The following is a 25,927-nucleotide window of genomic DNA, read 5'->3' as shown; positions in this document are numbered from 1 at the left end:
TTTGAAATTATTTATACTTTTACTTTTGATACTTAAGTATATTTAAAACAAAATGCTTTTAGATTTTTAATCAAGTAGTATTTTACAGAGTTACTTTCACGTTTACTCAAGTATGACAATTGGGTATTTTTTCCAATAATATCACAAAATGTCAAATCAGGTAACGCCACTTTGAATTAATTTCCTTCGGTCATTAGATGTGTTTTTTGTCACACTGCCTTCTAAGATCAAGTCAATGGCTGTGTCTGAGAACGATCAAAACCGCAATGTATCATGCGTAAATTCTGACTGATATACAAATAGTAATGGGTTGTTATTTGTGATGCAAGGTGATTTGTAGATCAGTCAGTCGGCAGTCGCCTATAGTCGTTTTGATGATCTCGAACATGGCCCTTCAGGCTCCCAAGTGGCGCAGCGGTCTAAGGTACTGCATCTCAGTGCAGGATGCGTCACTACAGTCCCTGGTTTGAATCCAGGCTGTATCACATCTGGCCGTGATTGGGAGTCCCATAAAGTGGTGCACAATTGGCCCAGCGTTGTCCGGGTTTGGCCGGGGTAGGCCGTCACTGTAAATAAGAATTTGTTCCTGCCTAGTTAAATAAAATATAAATACAATTTTAAAAAATGTGAGTATCAGAGCAACAACAACTCAGCCACACAAGAACAGGACCGCAAAGTGCTGAAGTGCATAACGTGTAAAAGACGTCTGTCCTCGGTTGTGTTGGTTCCACTTTTCTGGGCTCCGTTATTTACTTAACAAATAAGGAATACTCAAAATGTGCACTTATAAATCATATCAATTTTAATCAAAATACAGCTGTAGACAGAAGTCAAAGATCATTCATCAAACATACAACTGATGTCTCTCCTGAGTACTGCAAAATAGCAAAAGTCCAAGTTGCTTTTAATATGCTTGCAGTCAACCCCTAGTGATGTAACTGCCTACGTCAATACCTTCTGCTCATGAGACCAAGCCCATTGTAACGGTTTTGACTTGAGGTTATTATTTATAGGGGTGACAGGTAGGTTGTGCCTACCAGAGAAAACATTGGTTTCTCCTTTTGGTTTGGGAGGGAATGAGTCCCACCTGGTCCGTCAAGTCTACACCAATACAAAGGACTTATGTAAAAGTCAGGATGGAAATACACTTTTCATAAACCCTTAAAACATTGGAAAGAACTTCAAAAACAACTATTATTTTGCGTGGGTTGTATTACCAACATAAATTATCACACACACATATAATAATATAACACCATGAGTTCTGGTTCCTCCATATAACAATTATTTTACCACACAACTATAAAGCGTATCAACTCTTACTAAGTCCTCAACTACAACTAACTACACAAATCATCACAGTATACATCAAACAAATGAAATACCGTATACAAAAAGGTTGTAGTCAGTCGGTCAGTCAGACAATCCAATCCGCCAACAGATCTCCAGCGGAGAAAGGGCACGAAGAACAGAGAGGTGTAGTCCACGACGCAAAGAGTGGATCCGATCCTGGGTAAACTCTATTAGGCTACAAAACAAACGGAATAGAGAAGCTTCGGAACTGAGGGTTGAACACATCCTCATTCACGTCTCCATCACAACCCCACTTTTGCGCAGCTGATGCTGGCTATTTAATTGGGAATTAAAGGGAAAGCGCCCTATTGGAAGGATAAGCACTGAGACGTTCAGAAAAATTCAGGCCCGTCACACCATGCATATACAGTTTTACAAACTTGCAGGAGATACAATAGTTCCAGTGTTTTCTAGGGCTCAGCAGTAATTTTCCACTCCCCAAGTTGCTTTATAGTGAGTGGTATGTCTGACTAGTCTCATCTCTTTCACTCCCCTGCAAGGTTCTGTGTCTATGAATCTCTTTTAGTCTTGAGGCGCTTTCTCACAGACACCCTGTTTTGACTGCAATAACTCACACATCTCTCAGACCGTTTCTTTATAAGAGGCAGAGACTGAAAAGAACTGTGGAACCATTTTAAACCTTATAATGCATATATATCAACAATGGACTCTGGAAACGTGTTCTCTGGAGTGATGAATCACGCTTCACCATCTGGCAGTCCAATGGACTAATCTGGGTTTGGTGGATGCCAGGACAACGCTACCTGCTTGAATGCATAGTGCCACCTGTAAAGTTTAGTGGAGGAGGAATACTGGTCTGTTGTTCATGGTTCAGGCTAGGCCCCTTAGTTCCAGTGAAGGGAAATCTTAACACTACAGCAACATTCTAGACAATTCTGTGCTTCCAACTTCCAACTTTCGTAAGAAAGTAACATATTAGCCTTTTAACTGATGTCCTTATACAGATTACCCCTTTTCTCAAAGAGAACTAACATATTACTCATACAGTGCCTCGCGAAAGTATTCGGCCCCCTTGAACTTTGCGACCTTTTGCCACATTTCAGGCTTCAAACATAAAGATATAAAACTGTATTTTTTTGTGAAGAATCAACAACAAGTGGGACACAATCATGAAGTGGAACGACATTTATTGGATATTTCAAACTTTTTTAACAAATCAAAAACAGAAAAATTGGGCGTGCAAAATTATTCAGCCCCTTTACTTTCAGTGCAGCAAACTCTCTCCAGAAGTTCAGTGAGGATCTCTGAATGATCCAATTTTGACCTAAATGACTAATGATGATAAATACAATCCACCTGTGTGTAATCAAGTCTCCGTATAAATGCACCTGCACTGTGATAGTCTCAGAGGTCCGTTAAAAGCGCAGAGAGCATCATGAAGAATAAGGAACACACCAGGCAGGTCCGAGATACTGTTGTGAAGAAGTTTAAAGCCGGATTTGGATACAAAAATATTTCCCAAGCTTTAAACATCCCAAGGAGCACTGTGCAAGCGATAATATTGAAATGGAAGGAGTATCAGACCACTGCAAATCTACCAAGACCTGGCCGTTCCTCTAAACTTTCAGCTCATACAAGGAGAAGACTGATCAGAGATGCAGCCAAGAGGCCCATGATCACTCTGGATGAACTGCAGAGATCTACAGCTGAGGTGGGAGACTCTGTCCATAGGACAACAATCAGTCGTATATTGCACAAATCTGGCCTTTATGGAAGAGTGGCAAGAAGAAAGCCATTTCTTAAAGATATCCATAAAAAGTGTTGTTTAAAGTTTGCCACAAGCCACCTGGAAGACACACCAAACATGTGGAAGAAGGTGCTTTGGTCAGATGAAACCAAAATTGAACTTTTTGGCAACAATGCAAAACGTTATGTTTGGCGTAAAAGCAACACAGCTGAACACACCATCCCCACTGTCAAACATGGTGGTGGCAGCATCATGGTTTGGGCCTGCTTTTCTTCAGCAGGGACAGGGAAGATGGTTAAAATTGATGGGAAGATGGATGGAGCCAAATACAGGACCATTCTGGAAGAAAACCTGATGGAGTCTGCAAAAGACCTGAGACTGGGACGGAGATTTGTCTTCCAAAAAGACAATGATCCAAAACATAAAGCAAAATCTACAATGGAATGGTTCAAAAATAAACATATCCAGGTGTTAGAATGGCCAAGTCAAAGTCCAGACCTGAATCCAATCGAGAATCTGTGGAAAGAACTGAAAACTGCTGTTCACAAATGCTCTCCATCCAACCTCACTGCACTCGAGCTGTTTTGCAAGGAGGAATGGGAAAAAATGTCAGTCTCTCGATGTGCAAAACTGATAGAGACATACCCCAAGCGACTTACAGCTGTAATCGCAGCAAAAGGTGGCGCTACAAAGTATTAACTTAAGGGGGCTGAATAATTTTGCACGCCCAATTTTTCAGTTTTTGATTTGTTAAAAAAGTTTGAAATATCCAATAAATGTCGTTCCACTTCATGATTGTGTCCCACTTGTTGTTGATTCTTCACAAAAAAATACAGTTTTATATCTTTATGTTTGAAGCCTGAAATGTGGCAAAAGGGCGCAAAGTTCAAGGGGGCCGAATACTTTCGCAAGGCACTGTATTACTTATAAAAAGGGTAATATTGTTATTTTTCCACAGAAAAATCCATGAAACAGATTTGGGTGTTAGATCACTGATTGGTGAAATAGTAGTTCTGACTCTTCACTTGGGAGTTTCTCCACAGCTCTACGACACAGTGCCCATGCTGCGACACATTCCCTTGCCATTCCAGAAGGACTTTAAAAATGTAGTTAGTTGTAAACAGATGTCTTATCCCTCAGATGACTTATCACTCAGCATAAAGAAACCAGGATTCCTGGGGAGCCAAGAGACTTAATTGACTGCTACCCGGATGAACTAGAAAAAGTGTGTCAGTTTTGCTTATGGGAGTTTAAGTGCTTAGACGAGAGGGATAGACCACATCATCTATTGTTATGATAAGTTAGTACCATGCCTTCAAAATCACTGTCACAGCTGTACTCTACCCAGCAGAGAGGAGATGATGGATCTTTTTCAGAGGCCCAACTCATCTTTTACCTCCTGAACTTTCACTTTGCTGGAACAGACACCACCTCCAAGACACTGCTCACTGTATTCCTCTACCTTATGACCCATTGAATGTTTGCATTCAAATTGTCTTTCTACTTCTACAGTTGTTGTAGATTATTTTGCAAGAACAAAGGTGTCAGGCAATGTTGATAATCCCTTTTGATTTTAGCACTTTTTTTGTCGCCAACATCAATCAAATGTATTTATAGAGCCCTTCTTACATCAGCTGATGTCACAAACTGTTGTACAGAAACCCATCCTAAAACCCCAAACAGCAAGCAATGCAGGTGTAGAAGCACAGTGGCTAGGAAAAACTCCCTAGAAAAGCCAGAACCTAGGAAGAAACCTAGAGAGGAACCAGGCTATGAGGGGTGGCCAGTCCTCTTCTGGCTGTGCCGGGTGGAGAATATAACAGAACATGGCCAAGATGTTCAAATGTTCATAGATGACCAGCATGGTCAAATAATAATAATCACAGTGGTTGTCGAGGGTGCAACAGGTCAGCACCTCAGGGGTAAATGTCAGTTGGCTTTTCATAGCCAATCATTCAGAGTATCTCTACCACTCCTGCTGTCTCTAGAGCGTTGAAAACAGCAGGTCTGGGATAGGTAGCACGTCCGGTGAACAGGTCAGGGTTCCATAGCCGCAGGCAGAACAGTTGAAAATGGAGAAGCAGCAAGGCCAGGTGGACTGGGGACAGCAAGGAGTCATCAGGTCAGGTAGTCATGAGGCATGGTCCTAGGGCTCAGGTCCTCCGAGAGAGAGAGAAAGAAAGAAAGAAAGAAAGAAAGAAAGAAAGAAAGAAAGAAAGAATGAGAGAAAAAGAGAGAAAGAGAGAAAGATAATTAGAGAGAGCATACTTAAAATCACACAGGACACCAGATATCGGCCTATATCGAATCTTCCATTCCTCTCAAAATTTTTAGAAAAGGTTGTTGCGCAGCAACTCACTGCCTTCCTGAAGACAAACAATGTATATGAAATGCTTCAGTCTGGTTTTAGACCCCATCATAGCACTGAGACTGCACTTGTGAAGGTGGTAAATTACCTTTTAATGGCATCAGACCGAGGCTCTGCATCTGTCCTCGTGCTCCTAGTGTTGATTTTGATACCATCAATCACCACATTCTTTTGGAGAGATTGGAAACCCAAATTGGTCTACACGGACAAGTTCTTGCCTTGTTTAGATCTTATCTGTCGGAAAGATATCAGTTTGTCTCTGTGAATGGTTTGTCCTCTGACAAATCAACTGTACATTTCGGTGTTCCTCAAGGTACCGTTTTAGGACCACTATTGTTTTCACTATATATTTGACCTCTTGGGGATGTCATTTGAAAACATAATGTTAACTTTCACTGCTATGCGGATGACACGCAGCTGTACATTTCAATGAAACATGGTGAAGCCCCAAAATTGCCCTCGCTAGAAGCCTGTGTTTCAGACATAAGGAAGTGGATGGCTGCAAACTTTCTACTTTTAAACTCGGACAAAACAGAGATGCTTGTTCTAGTTCCCAAGAAACAAAGAGATCTTCTGTTGAATCTGACAATTGATCTTGATGGTTGTACAGTCGTCTCAAATAAAACTGTAAAGGACCTCGGCGTTACTATCTTGGTACTCCAAGATCGCATAGCAGTTCAGACGTCTTTTGTCCTCGTCTTGTCGTGTCCTGTATATATATATTTACAACTTTTTTTCACATACATTTTATTTTTATTTTCCATCAACTCATCTTCTAAACACTCTCCTGCAACCAGCCTCACCAATTTATATTTATAAAAAAGTATTATTTACCTCAGATCTGTAATCCTCCAAGAAGCTAGCCAGAAACTCCAAGAAGCTAGCCAGAAACTAGCCAGAAACTCCAAGAAGCTAGCCAGAAACTAGCCAGAAGCTAGCCAGGAGCTAGCCCAGAAGCTAATCCAGAAGCTAATCAGAAGCTAGTTAGCTTCTTTACTGGCAAATCGTTAGTATTCAGCTAACCACGGTTTGTGGTCATCAGCTATCCTTTAGCTCGAAAATCTATCGAAAATCTATCGCCAGTTTTGTACGGCGCAGCGCGGCTCGGAACGGAACATACCGGACCAATTTTTCTCTCCATGTCCCTGGATTTCAACTGCTCTCTGGACATTCATACCCGGATCTCACAGCTAGCTAGCTGCTATCCGTGTGACAGTCGGCTTTCGTCGATTCCGGAGCAAACATCGATTGTTCCGGTGCTAGCCAGCTCCGTCAATCACTCCTGAGTTCCATCATTCACTCCTGGGCTGCAGTCACCTATCCGGACCCGTTTCACTGCCTACGCGGAGCCCCACCGGGCCTTCACAACTGGACTGCCGACGTTATCTACCTGAATGAGATCCGGCTGGCTCCTCTGTCGCGACGTTACCTGAACGACCATCTGCGGCCCGCTAACCGTTAGCTGTCTTACCGGCTGCTATCTGAATAGACAATCGGACAATTTATTTATTGTTATTATTATTATGTTTTCTTCTCGGGCCTCTATAACTATATCTATTGTTCTTATTTTTGTTGTTGTTGTGTGATTTGGATTAATCCCCTCTACCACACGGAACCCCACTAATCTACTGACCGAACGCAAGAGGTGGCTAACAACAGACTCCATCCTATGCTAGCTTGCTACCGGTTGGCCTGGCTAGCTGTCTAAATCGCCGTGACCCTCAACCAACCTCTCCACTCACTGGACCCTTTTGATCACTCGACTAAGCATGCCTCTCCTTAATGTCAATATGTCTTGTCCATTGCTGTTCTGGTTAGTGTTTATTGGCTTATTTCACTGTAGAGCCTCTAGTCCTGCTCACTATACCTTATCCAACCTATTAGTTCCACCACCCACACATGCAATGACATCTCCTGGTTTCAATGATGTTTCTAGAGACAATATCTCTCTCTTCATCACTCAATACCTAGGTTTACCTCCACTGTATTCACATCCTACCTTACCTTTGTCTGTACATTATACCTTGATGCTATTTTATCGCCCCCAGAAACCTCCTTTTACTCTCTGTTCCAGACGTTCTAGACGACCAATTCTTATTGCTTTTAGCCGCACCCTTATTCTACTCCTCCTATGTTCCTCTGGCGATGTAGAGGTGAATCCAGGCCCTGCAGTGCCTAGCTCCACTCCTATTCCCCAGGCGCTCTCTTTTGACGACTTCTGTAACCGTAATAGCCTTGGTTTCATGCATGTTAACATTAGAAGCCTCCTCCCTAAGTTTGTTCTATTCACTGCTTTAGCACACTCTGCCAACCCGGATGTTCTAGCTGTGTCTGAATCCTGGCTTAGGAAGACCACCAAAAATTCAGACATTTTAATTCCAAACTACAACATTTTCAGACAAGATAGAACTGCCAAAGGGGGCGGTGTTGCAATCTACTGCAAAGATAGCCTGCAGAGTTCTGTCCTACTATCCAGGTCTGTACCCAAACAATTTGAACTTCTACTTTTAAAAATCCACCTCTCTAAAAACAAGTCTCTCACCGTTGCCGCCTGCTATAGACCACCCTCTGCCCCCAGCTGTGCTCTGGACACCATATGTGAACTGATTGCCCCCCATCTATCTTCAGAGCTCGTGCTGCTAGGCGACCTAAACTGGAACATGCTTAACACCCCAGCCATCCTACAATCTAAACTTGATGCCCTCAATCTCACACAAATTATCAATGAACCTACCAGGTACCTCCCCAAAGCCTTAAACACGGGCACCCTCATAGATATCATCCTAACCAACTTCCCCTCTAAATACACCTCTGCTGTCTTCAACCAAGATCTCAGCGATCACTGCCTCATTGCCTGCATCCGTAATGGGTCAGCGGTCAAACGACCTCCTCTCATCACTGTAAAACGCTCCCTGAAACACTTCAGCGAGCAGGCCTTTCTAATCGACCTGGCCGGGGTATCCTGGAAGGATATTGACCTCATCCCGTCAGTAGAGGATGCCTGGATATTTTTTAAAAATGCCTTCCTAACCATCTTAAATAAACATGCCCCATTCAAGAAATTTAGAACCAGGAACAGATATAGCCCTTGGTTCTCCCCAGACCTGACTGCCCTTAACCAACACAAAAACATCCTATGGCGTTCTGCATTAGCATCGAACAGCCCCCGTGATATGCAGCTGTTCAGGGAAGCTAGAAACCATTATACACAGGCAGTTAGAAAAGCCAAGGCTAGCTTTTTCAAGCAGAAATTTGCTTCTTGCAACACTAACTAAAAAAAGTTCTGGGACACTGTAAAGTCCATGGAGAATAAGAACACCTCCTCCCAGCTGCCCACTGCACTGAAGATGGGAAACACTGTCACCACTGATAAATCCACCATAATTGAAAATTTCAATAAGCATTTTTCTACTGCTGGCCATGCTTTCCACCTGGCTACTCCTACCCCTGTCAACAGCACTGCACCCCCAACAGCAACTCGCCCAAGCCTTCCCCATTTCTCCTTCTCCCAAATCCATTCAGCTGATGTTCTGAAAGAGCTGCAAAATCTGGACCCCTACAAATCAGCCGGGCTAGACAATCTGGACCCTTTCTTTCTAAAATTATCTGCCGAAATTGTTGCCACCCCTATTACTAGCCTGTTCAACCTCTCTTTCGTGTCGTCTGAGATTCCCAAAGATTGGAAAGCAGCTGCGGTCATCCCCCTCTTCAAAGGGGGGGACACTCTTGACCCAAACTGCTACAGACCTATATCTATCCTACAATGCCTTTCTAAGGTCTTCGAAAGCCAAGTCAACAAACAGATTACCGACCATTTTGAATCTCACCATACCTTCTCTGCTATGCAATCTGGTTTCAGAGCTGGTCATGGGTGCACCTCAGCCACGCTCAAGGGCCTAAACGATATCTTAACCGCCATCGATAAGAAACATTACTGTGCAGCCGTATTCATTGATCTGGCCAAGGCTTTCGACTCTGTCAATCACCACATCCTCATCGGCAGACTCAACAGCCTTGGTTTCTCAAATGATTGCCTCGCCTGGTTCACCAACTACTTCTCTGATAGAGTTCAGTGTGTCAAATCGGAGGGTCTGTTGTCCGGACCTCTGGCAGCCTCTATGGGGGTGCCACAGGGTTCAATTCTTGGACCGACTCTCTTCTCTGTATACATCAATGAGGTCGCTCTTGCTGCTGGTGAGTCTCTGATCCACCTCTACGCAGACGACACCATTCTGTATACTTCCGGCCCTTCTTTGGACACTGTGTTAACAACCCTCCAGGCAAGCTTCAATGCCATACAACTCTCCTTCCGTGGCCTCCAATTGCTCTTAAATACAAGTAAAACTAAATGCATGCTCTTCAACCGATCGCTACCTGCACCTACCTGCCTGTCCAACATCACTACTCTGGACGGCTCTGACTTAGAATACGTGGACAACTACAAATACTTAGGTGTCTGGTTAGACTGTAAACTCTCCTTCCAGACCCATATCAAACATCTCCAATCCAAAGTTAAATCTAGAATTGGCTTCCTATTTCGCAACAAAGCATCCTTCACTCATGCTGCCAAACATACCCTTGTAAAACTGACCATCCTACCAATCCTCGACTTTGGCGATGTAATTTACAAAATAGCCTCCAATACCCTACTCAACAAATTGGATGCAGTCTATCACAGTGCAATCCGTTTTGTCACCAAAGCCCCATATACTACCCACCATTGCGACCTGTACGCTCTCGTTGGCTGGCCCTCGCTTCATACTCGTCGCCATACCCACTGGCTCCATGTCATCTACAAGACCCTGCTAGGTAAAGTCCCCCCTTATCTCAGCTCGCTGGTCACCATAGCATCTCCCACCTGTAACACACGCTCCAGCAGGTATATCTCTCTAGTCACCCCCAAAACCAATTCTTTCTTTGGCCGCCTCTCTTTCCAGTTCTCTGCTGCCAATGACTGGAACGAACTACAAAAATCTCTGAAACTGGAAAAACTTATCTCCCTCACTAGCTTTAAGCACCAACTGTCAGAGCAGCTCACAGATTACTGCACCTGTACATAGCCCACCTATGATTTAGCCCTATCAACTACCTCTTTCCCAACTGTATTTAATGTATTTATTTATTTTGCTCCTTTGCACCCCATTATTTTTATTTCTACTTTGCACATTCTTCCATTGCAAAACTACCATTCCAGTGTTTTACTTGCTATATTGTATTTACCTTGCCACCAAGGCCTTTTTTGCCTTTACCTCCCTTCTCACCTCATTTGCTCACATTGTATATAGACTTGTTTATACTTTATTATTGACTGTATGTTTGTTTTACTCCATGTGTAACTCTGTGTTGTTGTATCTGTCGAACTGCTTTGCTTTATCTTGGCCAGGTCGCAATTGTAAATGAGAACTTGTTCTCAACTTGCCTACCTGGTTAAATAAAGGTAAATAAATAAATAAATAAATACTCTGGACCCTGATCTCTCTTTTGACGAACATATCAAGACTGTTTCAAGGACAGCTTTTTTCCATCTACGTAACACTGCAAAAATCCGAAACTTTCTGTCCAAAAATGATGCAGAAAAATGAATCCATGCTTTTGTTAATTCTAGGTTAGACTACTGCAATGCTCTACTTTCCGGCTACCCGGATAAAGCACTAAATAAACTTCAGTTAGTGCTAAATACGGCTGCTAGAATCCTGACTAGAACCAAAGAAATTGATCATATTACTCCAGTGCTAGCCTCCCTACACTGGCTTCCTGTTAAGGCAAGGACTGATTTCAAGGTTTTACTGCTAACCTACAAAGCATTACATGGGCTTGCTCCTACCTATCTTTCTGATTTGGTCCTGCCGTACATACCTCATACCGCAGGCCTCCTAATTGTCCCTAGAATTCCTAAGCAAACAGCTAGAGGCAGGGCTTTCTCCTATAGAGCTCCATTTTTACGGAATGGTCTGCCTACCCATGTGAGAGACGCAGCCTTGGTCTCAACCTTTAAGTCTTAACTGAAGACTCATCTCTTCAGTGGGTCATATGATTGAGTGTAGTCTGGCCCAGGAGTGTGAAGGTGAACGGAAAGGCTCTGGAGCAACAAACCACCCTTGCTGTCTCTGCCTGGCCGGTTCCCCTCTCTCCACTGGGATTCTCGGCCTCTAACCCTATTACAGGGGCTGAGTCACTGGCTTACTGGTGCTCTTTCATGCCGTCCCTAGGAGGGGTGCGTCACTTGAGTGGGTTGAGTCACTGACGTGATCTTCCTGTCTGGGTTGGCGCCCCCCCTTGGGTTGTGCCGTGGCGGAGATCTTTGTGGGCTATACTCGGCCTTGTCTCAGGATGGTAAGTTGGTGGTTGAAGATATCCCTCTAGTGGTGTGGGGGCTGTGCTTTGGCAAAGTGGGTGGGGTTATATCCTTCCTGTTTGGCCCTGTCCGGGGGTATCATCGGATGGGGCCACGGTGTCTCCTGACCCCTCCTGTCTCAGCCTCCAGTATTTATGCTGCAGTAGTTTATGTTCTGTTATAATCTCCACCCAGCACAGCCAGAAGATGAGTGGCCACCCCTCATAGCCTGGTTCCTCTCTAGGTTTCTTCCTAGGTTTTGGCCTTTCTAGGGAGTTTTTCCTAGCCACCGTGCTTCTACACCTGCATTGCTTGCTGTTTGGGGTTTTAGGCTGGGTTTCTGTACAGCACTTTGAGATATCAGCTGATGTACGAAGGGCTATATAAATACATTTGATTTGATTTGATAAGACAGGAGAAATACTCCAGATATAACAGACTGACCCTAGCCCCCCGACACAAACTACTGCAGCATAAATACTGGAGGCTGAGACAGGAGGGGTCGGGAGACACTGTGGCCCCATCCGACGATACCCCCGGACAGGGCCAAACAGGAAGGATATAACCCCATCCACTTTGCCAAGTACACCCCCTCCCTTTGCTCTTCTCAGAGAGGTTTCAGCAGGAAATTGACACGGTTCTGGAGGGAAAGATACATGCCTCTTTGAGGAAAGGCAGTGACCCACGAGGCTCAGCGCATTGCCAGTACTGTCCCTCTCAGTGTGTTTCATAGCACCACCAGAGACACTGAGGTGATGGGCTACAGTATCCCAAAGGTGAGAAGTGGAAATACATTTGAGATTATGTATTTACATAAACATTTTATTTTTTATTTCACCTTTATTTAACCAGGTATGCTAGTTGAGAACAAGTTCTCATTTGCAACTGCGACCTGGCCAAATGTATCATCTCAAATGTATCTAAATGTGTTCAAAATCTCTTACCTAATGTTCTTTCTTCTTCACCTTATCTGTTTCATTATCTCTCTCCATTTTTAACTTGTAGGGTACTATGATCATTCCAAACCTCACCTCTGTACTGTCTGAAAAGGGTCAGTGGAAGTTCCCCCATGAGTTCAACCCCTTAAACCTCCTGAACGAGCAGGGAGAGTTTGAGAAGCCTGAGGCCTTCATGCCGTTCTCTGCAGGTGAGGGATAGAACAACACAAGGTGCATCACTGATGTTGTTGACCGCATAGGAAGTAAATAGGGAACCATACCATACCTCTGATTGGGAACCATACCAGGCCATCATAGAAACGAAAAACCAGAATGCCCACCCTAATCACACCCTGACAGAGGAAACTAGTTAAGGGGATATTCTAGACAGAGGTTCAATCGAATTGATGTAATCTAATATGTAAATTTGGGTTTACATATTTATTTATTTTTTGATTTGCGTATATGTAACAGGAAAGGGAGGACCATCCTCCTCAGTAAATTTCATAAAAATAGTGAAAGTTATCCTTTTGAGATAAAACTATACTAAATGTATTCACGTCACCAAATAATTGATTAAAACACACTGTTTTGCTATGAAGGTCTACAGTAGCCTCAACAGCACCTGGTAGGGTAGCGCCAAGGTGTAGCCGGGGGACAGCTAGTTTCTGTCCTCCTCTGGGTATATTGACTTTAATACAAAACCTATGGGGCTCATGGTTTTCACCCCCTTCCATAGACTTACACAGTAATTATGACAACTTCAGGAGGACGTCCTCCAACTTATTAGAGCTCTTGCATCATGAACTGACATGTTGTCCACTCGATCAAAGGATCAGAGAATGAATATAGTACTGAAAGCATGAGCTTCAGTACTAGCTACCACTGCAGTGCATAATATTTGGTGAGTAGTTGACTCAAACAGAGAAAGACAAGTGTGAACAGTTTTGATCAAATTAATATCTTTAAAAATGAAGGAGAGGCAAGAGGGAGCTAGCTATATTTCATTGTATTTTTTCACATAGCTAGCGAATGCAGCTAGGTAGTTAAGCCTTCTCAAACACCCGACTCAAACACAGTGGGATGCTATTTTAGCTATCTGGCTATGGCTATCCAACACTGGAACTCTTCCATGCTTTTGTAACTGATAAACTGCTTGCTGATGCATTAGTTCTAATAGCTACGACGATGTAGGTAGGCTGTGTGTAGCGGTAATGATATGAAGGTTTGGCTTGGAACGTTTTATTCCCGGCATGGCCGATTTCAAGTTTTCATAACAATCGGTAATCGGCATTTTGGGACAGCGATTGTGGCCGATTACATTGCAATCCACGAGGAAACTGCATGGCAGGCTGACCACCTGTTATGCAAGTACAGCAAGGAGCCAAGGTAAGTTGCTAGCTAGCATTAAACTTATCTTATTAAAAAACAATCAATCTTCACTTAATCACTAGTTAACTACACATGGTTGATGATATTACTAGGTTAACTAGCTTGTCCTGCGTTGCATATAATCAATGCGGTGGCTGTTAATTTATCACCGAATCATAGCCTACTTCAACTTTGCCAAACAGGTGATGATTTAACAAAAGCTAATTGCCGAAAAAAGCACAATCTTTGCACCAATGTTCCTAACCATAAACATCAATGCCTTTCTTAAAATCTATACACAGAAGTATGTATTTTTAAACCTGCATATTTAGTTAAAAGAAACCCCCACACGTTCCATGAACACCCTCCAGACCCTCGAAGTGAACTGGGGACCCCGATCAGACACTATATCCTCAGGCACCCCGTAGTGCCGGAAGACATGCGTAAACAAGGCCTCCGCAGTCTGTAGGGCCGTAGGGAGATTGGGCAGAGGAAGGAGATGGCAGGACTCAGAGAAACGATCCACAACAACCAGGATCATGGTGTTTCCATGATGGGGGAGATCAGTCAGGAAATCGATCGACAGGTGCGACCATGGCCGTTGTGGAATGGGTAAGGGGTGTAGCTTACCTCTGGGCAGGTGCCCAGGAGCCTTACACTGAGCGCACACCGAGCAAGATGAAACATAAACCCTCAGTCCTTGGCCAAAGTAGGCCACCAGTACTTCCCACTCAGACAGCGCACCGTCCGACTAATGCCTGGATGACCAGAGGAAGGTGACGTGTGGGCCCAATACACAGACGTACAGACGCCCAGCAGGACACTGGAGGGGAGCGGGCTCTGCACGTAACGCCTGATCAATGTCCGCGTCCAGCTCCCATACTACTGGTGCCAACAGGCAGGAGGCCGGTAGTATGGGGGTTGGATCCATGGGCCGCTCCTCTGTGTCATACAGCCGGGACAGTGCATCTGCCTTCACGTTCTGCGAACCTGGTCTGTAAGAAAGTGTGAAAACAAAATGGGTGAAAAACATGGCCCACCTTGCCTGGCGAGGTTCAGTCTCCTCGCTGTCCAGATGTACTCCAGATTGCAGTGGTCAGTCCAGATGAGAAAATGGTGTTTAGCCCCCTCAAGCCAATGTCTCCACGCCTTCAGAGCCATGACGACAGCCAACAGCTCCCGGTCCCCCACGTCATAGTTTCGCTCCGCCAGGCTGAGCTTCCTCAAGAAGAAGGCACAGGGGCGGAGCTTCGGTGGCATACCCGGGCGCTGAGAGAGCACGGCTCCTATCCCAGCCTCGGACGTGTCCACCTCCACTATGAACGCCAAAGAAGGATCCGGATGGGCCAGCACAGGAGCCGAGGTAAACAGAGCCCTCAGGTGACCAAAAGCCCTGTCCGCCTCAGCCGAACTCTGCAAACGCACCGGTCCCCCCTTTAGCTGTGAGGTAATGGGAGCCAAAACACCAGATAAACCTCTGGTAGTAATTGGCAAACCCTAGAAACCGCTACACCTCCTTTACCGTGGTGGGAGTCGGCCAATTAAGCACGGCTGAAATGCGTTCACTCTCAATCTCCACCCCTGCGGTGGAAATGCGGTACGCTAGGAAGGATACGGACTGTTTAAGAACAGGCATTTCTCAGCCTTGACGTACAGGTCATGCTCCAACAGTCGACCAAGCACCCTGCGCACCAGGGACACATGCTCGGCGCGTGTTGCAGAGTATACCATAATGTCATCAATATACACCACTACACCCTGCCCGTGCAGGTCCCTGAAAATCTCGTCTACAAAGGCTTGGAAGACTGATGTAGCATTCCTCAACCCGTACGGCATGACGAGGTACTCATAATGCCCTGAGGTCGTACTGAACGCCGTCTTCCACTCGTCTCCTTCCCTGATACGCACCAGGTTGTAAGCGCTCCTGAGATCTAGTTTGTTGAAGAAGTGCACCCTGTGCATTGACTCAATCGCTGTGGCGATAAGAGGTAGCGGGTAACTGTACCTCACCATGATCTGATTTAGGCCTCGAAAGTCAATACGCGGGCGCAGACCTCCCTCTTTCTTCTCACAAAAAATAAACTTGAGGAGGCGGGTGAAGTGGAGGACCGAATGTACCCCTGACGGAGGGATTCGGAGACATATGTTTCTATAGCCGCCGTCTCCGCATATGACAGGGGATACACGTGACTCATGGGAAGTGCAGCGTCTACCAGGAGATTTATCGAGAGCCAAATCGGCATATTCGGGGGGATGCGCACGGTGGAGACCTGGTCTGGACTTTCCACCGTAGTAGCACCAACGGAAACCCCTAAAGACCTCCCTGAGCACTCTCTTGACCACCCCGTGAGAGTCCTCTGTTGCCATGAAATGGTGGGGTCATGACCAGCTAACCAGGGAAGGCCTAGTACCACGGGAAACGCAGCAGAGTCAATGAGGAAGAGACTGTTTCTCTCCTCGTGATCCCCTGTGTCACCATGCCCAGGGGGATGGTAGCTTCCCTAATTACCCCGGACCCTAATGTTCCAGGCCTAACCACTGGAACAGTAGGGTTCCCTAACCTATGGGCGAATGCTCTGTCGATAACATTCCCAGCCGCGCCTGAATCGACGAGTGCCTTATGCTGGGAATGCGGGGAAAACTCAGGAAAGTAAACATGCACAAACAGGTGTACAACAGAGGGCTCTGGATGAGAGTGGTGCATGCTCACCTGGGACGACGCCAGAGTGCGCTGCCAGCTGCCTCGAACCCTAGAGGAACCAACCCGGCACCGACCAGCAGTGCGGCCACAGATGGTACACGTGAAAGCCCCTCCTCCGGCCGCCCTAAGCGCAGCACCTCCCAGCTCCATAGGCACCGGAGCGGTGGTGCTGGGAGAGGGAATCGACAGAGCACTCTCTGGACGTCCGCGGGTGACCAGCAGGTTATCCAACCAAATGGACAGGTCCACCAGCTGGTCGAAGGTGAGGGTGGTATCCCTGCAGGCCAACTCCCGACGGACATCCTCACGCAGGCTGCAACGGTAGTGGTCGATAAGGGCCCTGTCGTTCCATCCCGCTCCTGAGGCCAGGGTCCAAAATTCCAGGGCGAACTCCTGGCCGCTCCTCCTCCCCTGCCTCAGCTGGAAAAGACTTTCACCCGCCACTCTACCCTCGGGCGGGTGGTCGAAGACTACTCTGTGAAGTTGTCCAACGCCGCATCTCCTTCTCCCCACACAGCGTTAGCCCACTCCAGAGCTCTCCCTGAGAGGCATGAGACGAGGGTGGACACCCTCTCCCTTCTCGAGGGAGCCGGGTAAACGGTTCCCAGGTATAGGTACAGCTGTAGCAGGAACCCCTGGCACCGTGCTGTCGTCACATCATACTCCCCGGGAGGGGCGAGACGCATCCCACTGGGACCGGGTACAGAAGGGACGAGTAGTGGGAATCCATGTTGTGCTGGTGGAGGGGCTGGAGTGGCTCCCTGTCTCTCCCAGAGGTCCATGGTCTGAACGACGCAGTCCATCGCGATGCCGAGATGTTGTAGCATCGCCGCATGTTCTCTGAGGCACTCCTCGACTCTTATAACCGGGGTACCTGCTCCTGCTGACTCCATGGTGTGGAATTCTGTAATGGGGTGCGTAACCGGTGGCAGGGAAGTCAGACTCAGGAGAGCAGAACTAGGTAATAGCCAGAGCAGTTTAATATCAAAACCACCGGCATAAAGAATAACAAGACATGCGTACAAAACCCGTCGTGCACCAGTCAACATGTGCACAAGCACTTACAATAAACAATTCCACACAAAGACATGGGGGGAACAGAGGGTTAAATACACAACACTTAATGAGGGAAATGAGAACCAGGTGTGTAGGAAAACAAGACAAAACAAATGGAAAATGAAAAGTGGATCGACGATGGCTAGAAGACCGGTGACGCCGACCGCCGCCCGAACAAGGAGGGGAACCGACTTCGGTGGATGTCGTGACACTAGGGAAATTGTGTCACTTCTCTTGCGTTCAGTGCAAGCAGAGTCAGGGTATATGCAACAGTTTGGGCCGCCTGGCTCGTTGCAAACTAATTTTCCATAATTTTCCATAATTATGACATAACATTGAAGGTTGTGCAATGTAACAGTAATATTTAGACTTAGGGTTGCCACCCATTTGATAAAATACGGAACAGTTCCTTATTTCACTGAAAGAATAAACATTTTGTTTTCAAAATGATAGTTTACGGATATGACCATATTAATGACCAAAGCCTCGTATTTCTGTGTTTATTATATTCTAATTAAGTCTATGATTTGATATTTGATAGAGCAGTCTGACTGAGTAGCAGGCTCGTAAAAGCATTCATTGAAACTTTACTGTGTTTGCCAGCAGCTCTTAGCAATACTTGAAGCACAGCGCTGTGCATGACTTCAAGCCTATCAACTCCTGAGATTAGGCTGGCAATACTAAAGTGCCCATTAGAACATCCAATAGTCAAAGGTATATGAAATACAAATGGTATAGAGAGAAATAGTCGACACATCATAATTACTATAATAACTACAACCTAAAACTTCTTAACTGGGAATATTGACGAACTGGGAATATTGAACCACCAGCTTTCATATGTTCTGAGCAAGGAACTTAAACGTTATCTTTTTTACATGGCACATATTGCACTTACTTTCTTCTCCAACACTGTGTTTTTGCATTATTTAAACCAAATTGAGCATGTTTCATTATTTATTTGAGACTAAATAGATTTGATTTATGTATTATATTAAGTTAAAATAAAGGTGTTCATTCAGTATTGTTGTAATTGTCATTATTACAAATATATATATAAAAATCGTCCGATTAATCGGTATCGGCTTTTTTTTTGGCCCTCCAATAATCGGTATCAGCGCCAAAAAAATCCTAATCGGTCAACCTCTATTACAGCCTAGATCAGCTAGATGCATTGAAGAGTGTGCTAGGCAGTATTGAATGTGTCACGGTCTGACACCTGGATTAATAAAACAATTCTCTCAACCTGTGCACTTAAAGGCTAGGTTGTAGCAACCTTATGATGGGTATAGGGAAAATTACAGTATCATGTAGTAGCCTACATCATGTTACATTGAGCTGGGTGAACGGAATATGAATGACAGTCATCCAATATGCTGTAATTGAAATAAGGCCATTCTACAAAAAAAAAATCATCCTCCCTCACGTCACCGACCGCCAATAATTTGTAACATATGACTCATTACACACACCCTCAGGGCCTTGACCACTGCTAACAACTCCTGGTCCCCCACATCATAATTAAGCTCCACCGGACTGAGCTTCCTCGAAAAGAAAGCGCAGGGGCGGAGTTTTGGTGGCGTACCCGAGTGCTGTGATAGCACGGCACCCACCCCAGCCTCAGACGAGTCCACCCTCACTATGAATGCTAGAGGATGCACCAACACGGGTGCATCCGTGAACATCGCCTTCAACCTATTGAAGGCTCTGTCCGCCTCTGCCGACCACCGCAAACGCACCGCCCCCCCTTCAGAAGTGAGGTAATGGGGGCCGCTACCTGGCCAAAACCCCGGATAAACCTCCGGTAGTAATTGGCAAACTCCAAAAACCACTGCACCTCCTTCAACGTGGTAGGAGACGGCCAATTACGCACGGCCTTAATGAGGTCACACTCCATCACCACCCTGATGTGGAAATACGATAACTCAGGAAGGAGACGGCTTGTTTGGAGAACACACACTTCTTAGCCTTGACGTATAGTTCATGCTCCAGCAGTCTACCAAGCACCTTGGGTACCAGAGACACATGCGCGGCGCAGGTGGCGGAATAGATCAGAATATCATCGATATAGACAACCATGCCCTGCCCGTGCAGGTGACTGAGAATCTCGTCTACAAAGGGTTGAAAGACGGTTGGAGCATTCTTTAACCCATACGGCATGACGAGGTACTCATATTGGCCCGATGTGGTACTAAACGCGGTTTTCCACTCGTCTCCATCCCGAATATGCACCAGACTATACATGCTCCTGAGGTCCAGTTTTGTGAAAAACTGTGCTCCGTGAAATTATTCCACCGCCGTAGCGATGAGAGGTAGTGGGTAACTAAACCCCACTGTGATGGCATTTAGACCTCTATAATCAATGCACGGACGCATACCTCCCTCCTTTTTCTTCACAAAAAAGAAACTCGAGGAGACGGGTGAGATGGAGGGCCAAATGTACCCCTGCCCCAGAGATTCCGTGACATATGTCTCCTTAGCCAACGTCTCCTCCTGGGACAATGGGTACACGTGACTCTTGGGAAGCGCAGCATTTACCTGGAGGTTTATCGCACAATCCTCCTGTCGATGATGTGGTAATTTAGTCGCTCTCTTCTTACTGAAAGCGAATGCCAAATCGGCATATTCAGGGGGGATGCGCACCGTGGAACCCTGGTCTGGACTCTCCAACGACGTGGCACCGATGGAAACTCCCAGACACCTTCCAGAACACTCCTCTGACCACCCCTTGAGAACCCCCTGGAGAACCCCCTGTCTCCACGAAATCTTAGGATTGTGACTAGCCAGCCAGGGAATCCCCAGCACCACTGGAAACGCAGGCGAATCGATAATGAAGAGACTAATCCGCTCCTTATGATTCCCCTGCGTCACTATGTCCAGTGGAACCGTGGCCTTCCTGACCAACCCTGACCCTAATGACCGGCTATCTAGGGAGTGCACAGGGAAGGGAGAATTAATCGGCACGAGCGGAACACCCAGTTTGATGGCGAGTCCACGATCCATAAAATTCCCAGCTGCACCTGAATCGACTAGCGCCTTATGCTGGGAAGAGGTGAAAAAAATCAAGAAACAAAATCAAGACAAACATGTGACCAACAGAGGGTTCTGGGTGAGTTTGGTGCCGACTCACCTGGGGTGACCGAGAAACGTTCCGCCTGCCCTCTCGACTCCCAGACGGGCCCCCCCAGCACTGATCGGCCTCTCCGACCACAGCTGGTGCAGGGGGAGCCTCCTCATCCGGTACCCCTCGGCACGGCCCCCCCTAACTTCATAGGAATGGGAGCAGGAGCGCCGGGTGGTGGAACGAAAAGGACCCTCTCCGAACACCCGCGGGCAGCCAGCAGATTGTCCAGCCGGATAGACATGTCGATGAGTTCATCAAGGGAGAGAGCGGTGTCCCGACACGCTAGCTTCCTGCGGATGTCCTCCCGGAGACTACACCGGTAGTGGTCTATCAGGGCCCTGTGGTTCCACCCAGCCCCAGTGGCCAAGGTCCGGAACACCAACGCGTAATCCTGTGCTCTCCTCTTCTCATGCCTAAGGTGGAACAGTCGCTCACCCGCCGCTCGGCCCTCTGGAGGGTGATCAAACACGGCACGAAAGCGTAGTGCTCCTTCGCCGAGTCTGGGCCATTCCAGACCGCGTTTGCCCACTCCAGAGCACGACCCATCAGGCAGGAGACGAGGACACTCACCCTCTCCGCTCCCGAGGGAGTGGGCCTCACGGTCGCCAGGTACAGTTCCAGTTGGAGCAAGAACCCCTGACACCCCGCCGCCGCTCCATCATAGTCCCTTGGGAGCGCAAGACGGAGAGCGCCGGAGCCAGACGGGGAGGGAGGAGAAGGGGGATCCAAGGCTGGAGGAACCGAAGGTGGAGAGAGGAGACCACTCTTCTCCCATCGGTCCATTCTCTCCATCATCTGGTCCATCGCTGATCCTATCCGATGGAGGACGGTGGTATGGTGGAGGACACGTTCCCCCATCAATGGGAGGGGGTTGGCAGCTGCTCCTGCTGACTCCATTTTTTAAGGGTGCGGGATTCTGTAACGCCCGGTGTGAAGTGGGGAAGAAGTCAGGCGCAGGAAGCAGAGAGTTCAGGGTAACGCTACTTTTTAATGCACCACAACGGTGAACAGACGCCAACCCAAACAGCAGGCGGGCCGGCTGGTAAATAAAGCCCAACCAATTAACCTAAACTAAACACAGGTGCAACCAATAAACAGAAAAGGGGGAAAAGGGATCAGTGGCAGCTAGTAGGCCGGTGACAACGACCGCTGAGTGCCACCCGAACAGGAAGGGGAGCCACCTTCGGTAGGAGTCATGACACACATTCCATCCACACAGTTCATGGTCAGTTAATAATAGGACAACATAACTTCCAATAAGCCTGATAGGCTTTTATCAGACCTGTAAATATTGACATAATGATGACACTGTTGAAATTACAGTTGAAGTCGGAAGTTTACATACACATAGATTGGAGTCATTAAAACTTGTTTTTCAACCACACCACAAATGTCTTGTTTTGGTAAGTCAGTTAGGACATCTACTTTCTGCATGACACAAGTAATTTTTCCAACAATTGTTTACAGACAGATTATTTCACTTATAATTCACTGTATCACAATTCAAGTGGGTCAGAAGTTTACATACACTAAGTTGACTGTGCCTTTAAACAGCTTGCTTGGAAAATTCCAGAAAATAATGTCATGGATTTAGAAGCATCTGATAGGCTAATTGACATCATTTGAGTCAATTGGAGGTGTACCTGTGGATATATTTCAAGGCGTACCTTCAAACTTTGCTTGACATCATGGGAAAATCAAAAGAAATAAGCCAGACCTCAGAAAAAAATTGTAGACCTCTGGTCTGGTTCATCCTTGGGAGCAATTTCCAAACGCCTGAAGGTAACACGTTCATCTGTACAAACAATAGTACACAAGTATAAACACCATGGAACCATGCAGCCGTCATACCGCGCAGGAAGGAGAGTCGTTCGGTCTCCTAAAGATGAATGTACTTTGGTGCGAAAAGTGCAAATCAATCCCAAAACAACAGCAAAGGACCTTGTAAAGATGCTGGAGGAAACAGGTGCAAAATTATCTATATCCACAGTAAAACGAGTCCTATATCGACATAACCTGAAAGGCCGCTCAGCAAGGAAGAAGCCACTGCTCCAAAACCGCCATAAAAAAGCCAGACTACGGTTTGCAACTGCACATGGGGACAAAGATCATACTTTTTGGAGAAAGTCTTGTGGTCTGATGATACAAAAAATAGACCTGTTTGGCCATAATGATCATCGTTATGTTTGGAGGAAAAACGGGGAGGCTTGCAAGCCAAAGAACACCATCCCAACCATGAAGCACGGGGGTGGCAGCATCATGTTGTGGGGGTGCTTTGCTGCAGGAGGGACTGGTGCACTTCACAAAATCAATGGCATCATGAGGTAGGAAAATTATGTGGATATATTGAAGCAACATCTCAAGACATCAGTCAGGAAGTTAAAGCTTGGTCGCAAATGGGTCTTCCAAATGGACAATGACCCCAAGCATACTTCCAAAGTTGTTGCAAAATGGCTTAATGACAACAAGGTCAAGGTATCACAAAGCCCTGACCTCAATCCTGTAGAAAATTTGTGGGCAGAACTGAAAAAGTGTGTGCGAGCAAGGAGGCCTACAAACCTGACTCCAGCAGTTACACCAGCTCTGTCAGGAGGAATAGACCAAAATTCACCTAACTTATTGTAGGAAGCTTGTGTAACGAGTTTCGTCTTCATACGAAGGAGAGTCGGACCAAAATGCAGCGTGTGGTTTACGATCCATGTTTATTAATAATACGAAACACGAATCTCCAATACAATACAATACTACAAAACAAAACGTAACGGACGTAACGAAAACCTAAACAGCCTATCTGGTGAAAAACACATAGACAGGAACAATCACCCACCAACACACAGTGAAACCCAGGCTACCTAAATATGGTTCCCAATCAGAGACAATAACGAACACCTGCCTCTGACTGAGAACCATATCAGGCTGAACATAGAAATAGACAAACAAGACCTGAAACATAGAATACCCACTCAGATCACACCCTGACCAATCAAAACATAGAAAATACAAAGTAAACTATGGTCAGGGCGTGACAGTACCCCCCCCCCCAAGGTGCGGACTCCGGCCGCAAAACCTGAACCTATAGGGGAGGGTCTGGGTGGGCATCTGTCCGCGGTGGCGGCTCTGGCGCTGGACGTGGACCCCACTCCATGACAGTTTTAATCCCCCTCCTAAACGTCCCTAAATAGGTTACCCACCACAATGATAACATGGGACAGAGGGACAGCTCGGGACAGAGGTAACTCGGGACAGATGGGTAGCTCAGCACTGAGAGGAAGCTCAGCACTGAGAAGAAGCTCAGCACTGAGAGGAAGCCCAGGCAGGTAGTAGAAACTACCAGAACCTGGCTGGCTGGCGGTTTCAGCAGATCCTGGTCGACTAGCAGATCTGGAAGAATCTGGTCGACTGGCGGATCTGGGAGAATCTGGTCGACTGGCGGATCTGGGAGAATCTGGTCGACTGGCGGATCTGGGAGAATCTGGTCGACTGGCGGATCTGGGAGAATCTGGTCGACTGGCGGATCTGGGAGAATCTGGTCGACTGGCGGATCTGGGAGAATCTGGTCGACTGGCGGATCTGGGAGAATCTGGTCGACTGGCGGATCTGGGAGAATCTGGTCGACTGGCGGATCTGGGAGAATCTGGTCGACTGGCGGATCTGGGAGAATCTGGTCGACTGGCGGATCTGGGAGAATCTGGTCGACTGGCAGATCTGGGAGAGTCTGGACGACTGGCAGATCTGGAAGAGTCTGGACGACTGGCAGATCTGGAAGAGTCTGGTCGACTGGCAGATCTGGAAGAGTCTGGTCGACTGGCAGATCTGGAAGAGTCTGGTCGACTGGCAGATCTGGAAGAGTCTGGACGACTGGCAGATCTGGAAGAGTCTGGTCGACTGGCAGATCTGGAAGAGTCTGGACGACTGGCAGATCTGGAAGAGTCTGGACGACTGGCAGATCTGGAAGAGTCTGGACGACTGGCAGATCTGGAAGAGTCTGGACGACTGGCAGATCTGGAAGAGTCTGGTCGACTGGCAGCTCTGTCTGCTCCATGCTGACTGGCTGCTCCATGCTGACTGGCAGCTCTGGCTGCTCCATGCTGACTGGCTGCTCCATGCTGACTGGCAGCTCTGGCTGCTCCATGCTGACTGGCTGCTCCATGCTGACTGGCAGCTCTGGCTGCTCCATGCTGACTGGCTGCTCTGGCTGCTCCATGCTGACTGGCTGCTCTGGCTGCTCCATGCTGACTGGCTGCTCCATGCTGACTGGCTGCTCCATGCTGACTGGCGGCCCTGGCTGCTCCATGCTGACTGGCGGCCCTGGCTGCTCCATGCTGACTGGCGGCCCTGGCGGCTCCTTGCAGACTGGCAGCTCTGGCGGCTCCTTGCAGACTGGCAGCTCTGGCGGCTCCTTGCAGACTGGCAGCTTTGGCGGCATCCTGCAGACAGGCAGCTCTGGCGGCTCCTTGCAGACTGGCAGCTCCATGCAGACTGGCAGCTCTATGCAGACTGGCAGCTCCATGCAGACTGGCAGCTCCTTGCAGACTGGCAGCTCTAAGCTAACTGGCAGCTCTATGCTAACTGGCAGCTCTATGCTAACTGGCAGTTCTAAACAGGCGGGAGACTCCGGCAGCGCTGTAGAGGCGGAAAGCTCTGACAGCGCTAAACAGGCGGGAGACTCCGACAGCGCTGGAGAGGAGGAGGGCTCCGACAGCGCTGGACAGGCGAGGCGCACTGTAGGCCTGATGCGTGGTACTGGCACTGGTGGTACTGGGCCAAGAACACGCACAGGAAGCCTGGTGCGGGGAGCTGCTACCGGAGGGCTGGGGTGTGGAGGTGGCACAGGATGGGTTAGACCGTGAAGGCGTACTGGAGATCTTGAGAGCGGTGCTGGCACAGGACGTGCAAGGCTAGGGAGGTGCACAGGAGGCCTGGTACGTGAGACTGGCACCATCTTCACCAGCCGACTAACACGCACCTCAGGAC

General features: G+C 47.1%; 1 pseudogene; it reads left to right on the top strand.

The window, feature by feature from the left end:
* Positions 1–386: 386 nt before the first annotated feature.
* The window catches only part of LOC139378245 (vitamin D(3) 25-hydroxylase-like), a 28,447-nt pseudogene continuing 2,906 nt past the window's right edge, over positions 387–25,927 (top strand).

The sequence above is a fragment of the Oncorhynchus clarkii genome, chromosome 2 (genome assembly GCF_045791955.1).
Source record: "Oncorhynchus clarkii lewisi isolate Uvic-CL-2024 chromosome 2, UVic_Ocla_1.0, whole genome shotgun sequence".
Lineage (NCBI taxonomy): Eukaryota > Metazoa > Chordata > Actinopteri > Salmoniformes > Salmonidae > Oncorhynchus > Oncorhynchus clarkii.
This window is presented reverse-complemented; position numbering and strand designations above follow the sequence as displayed.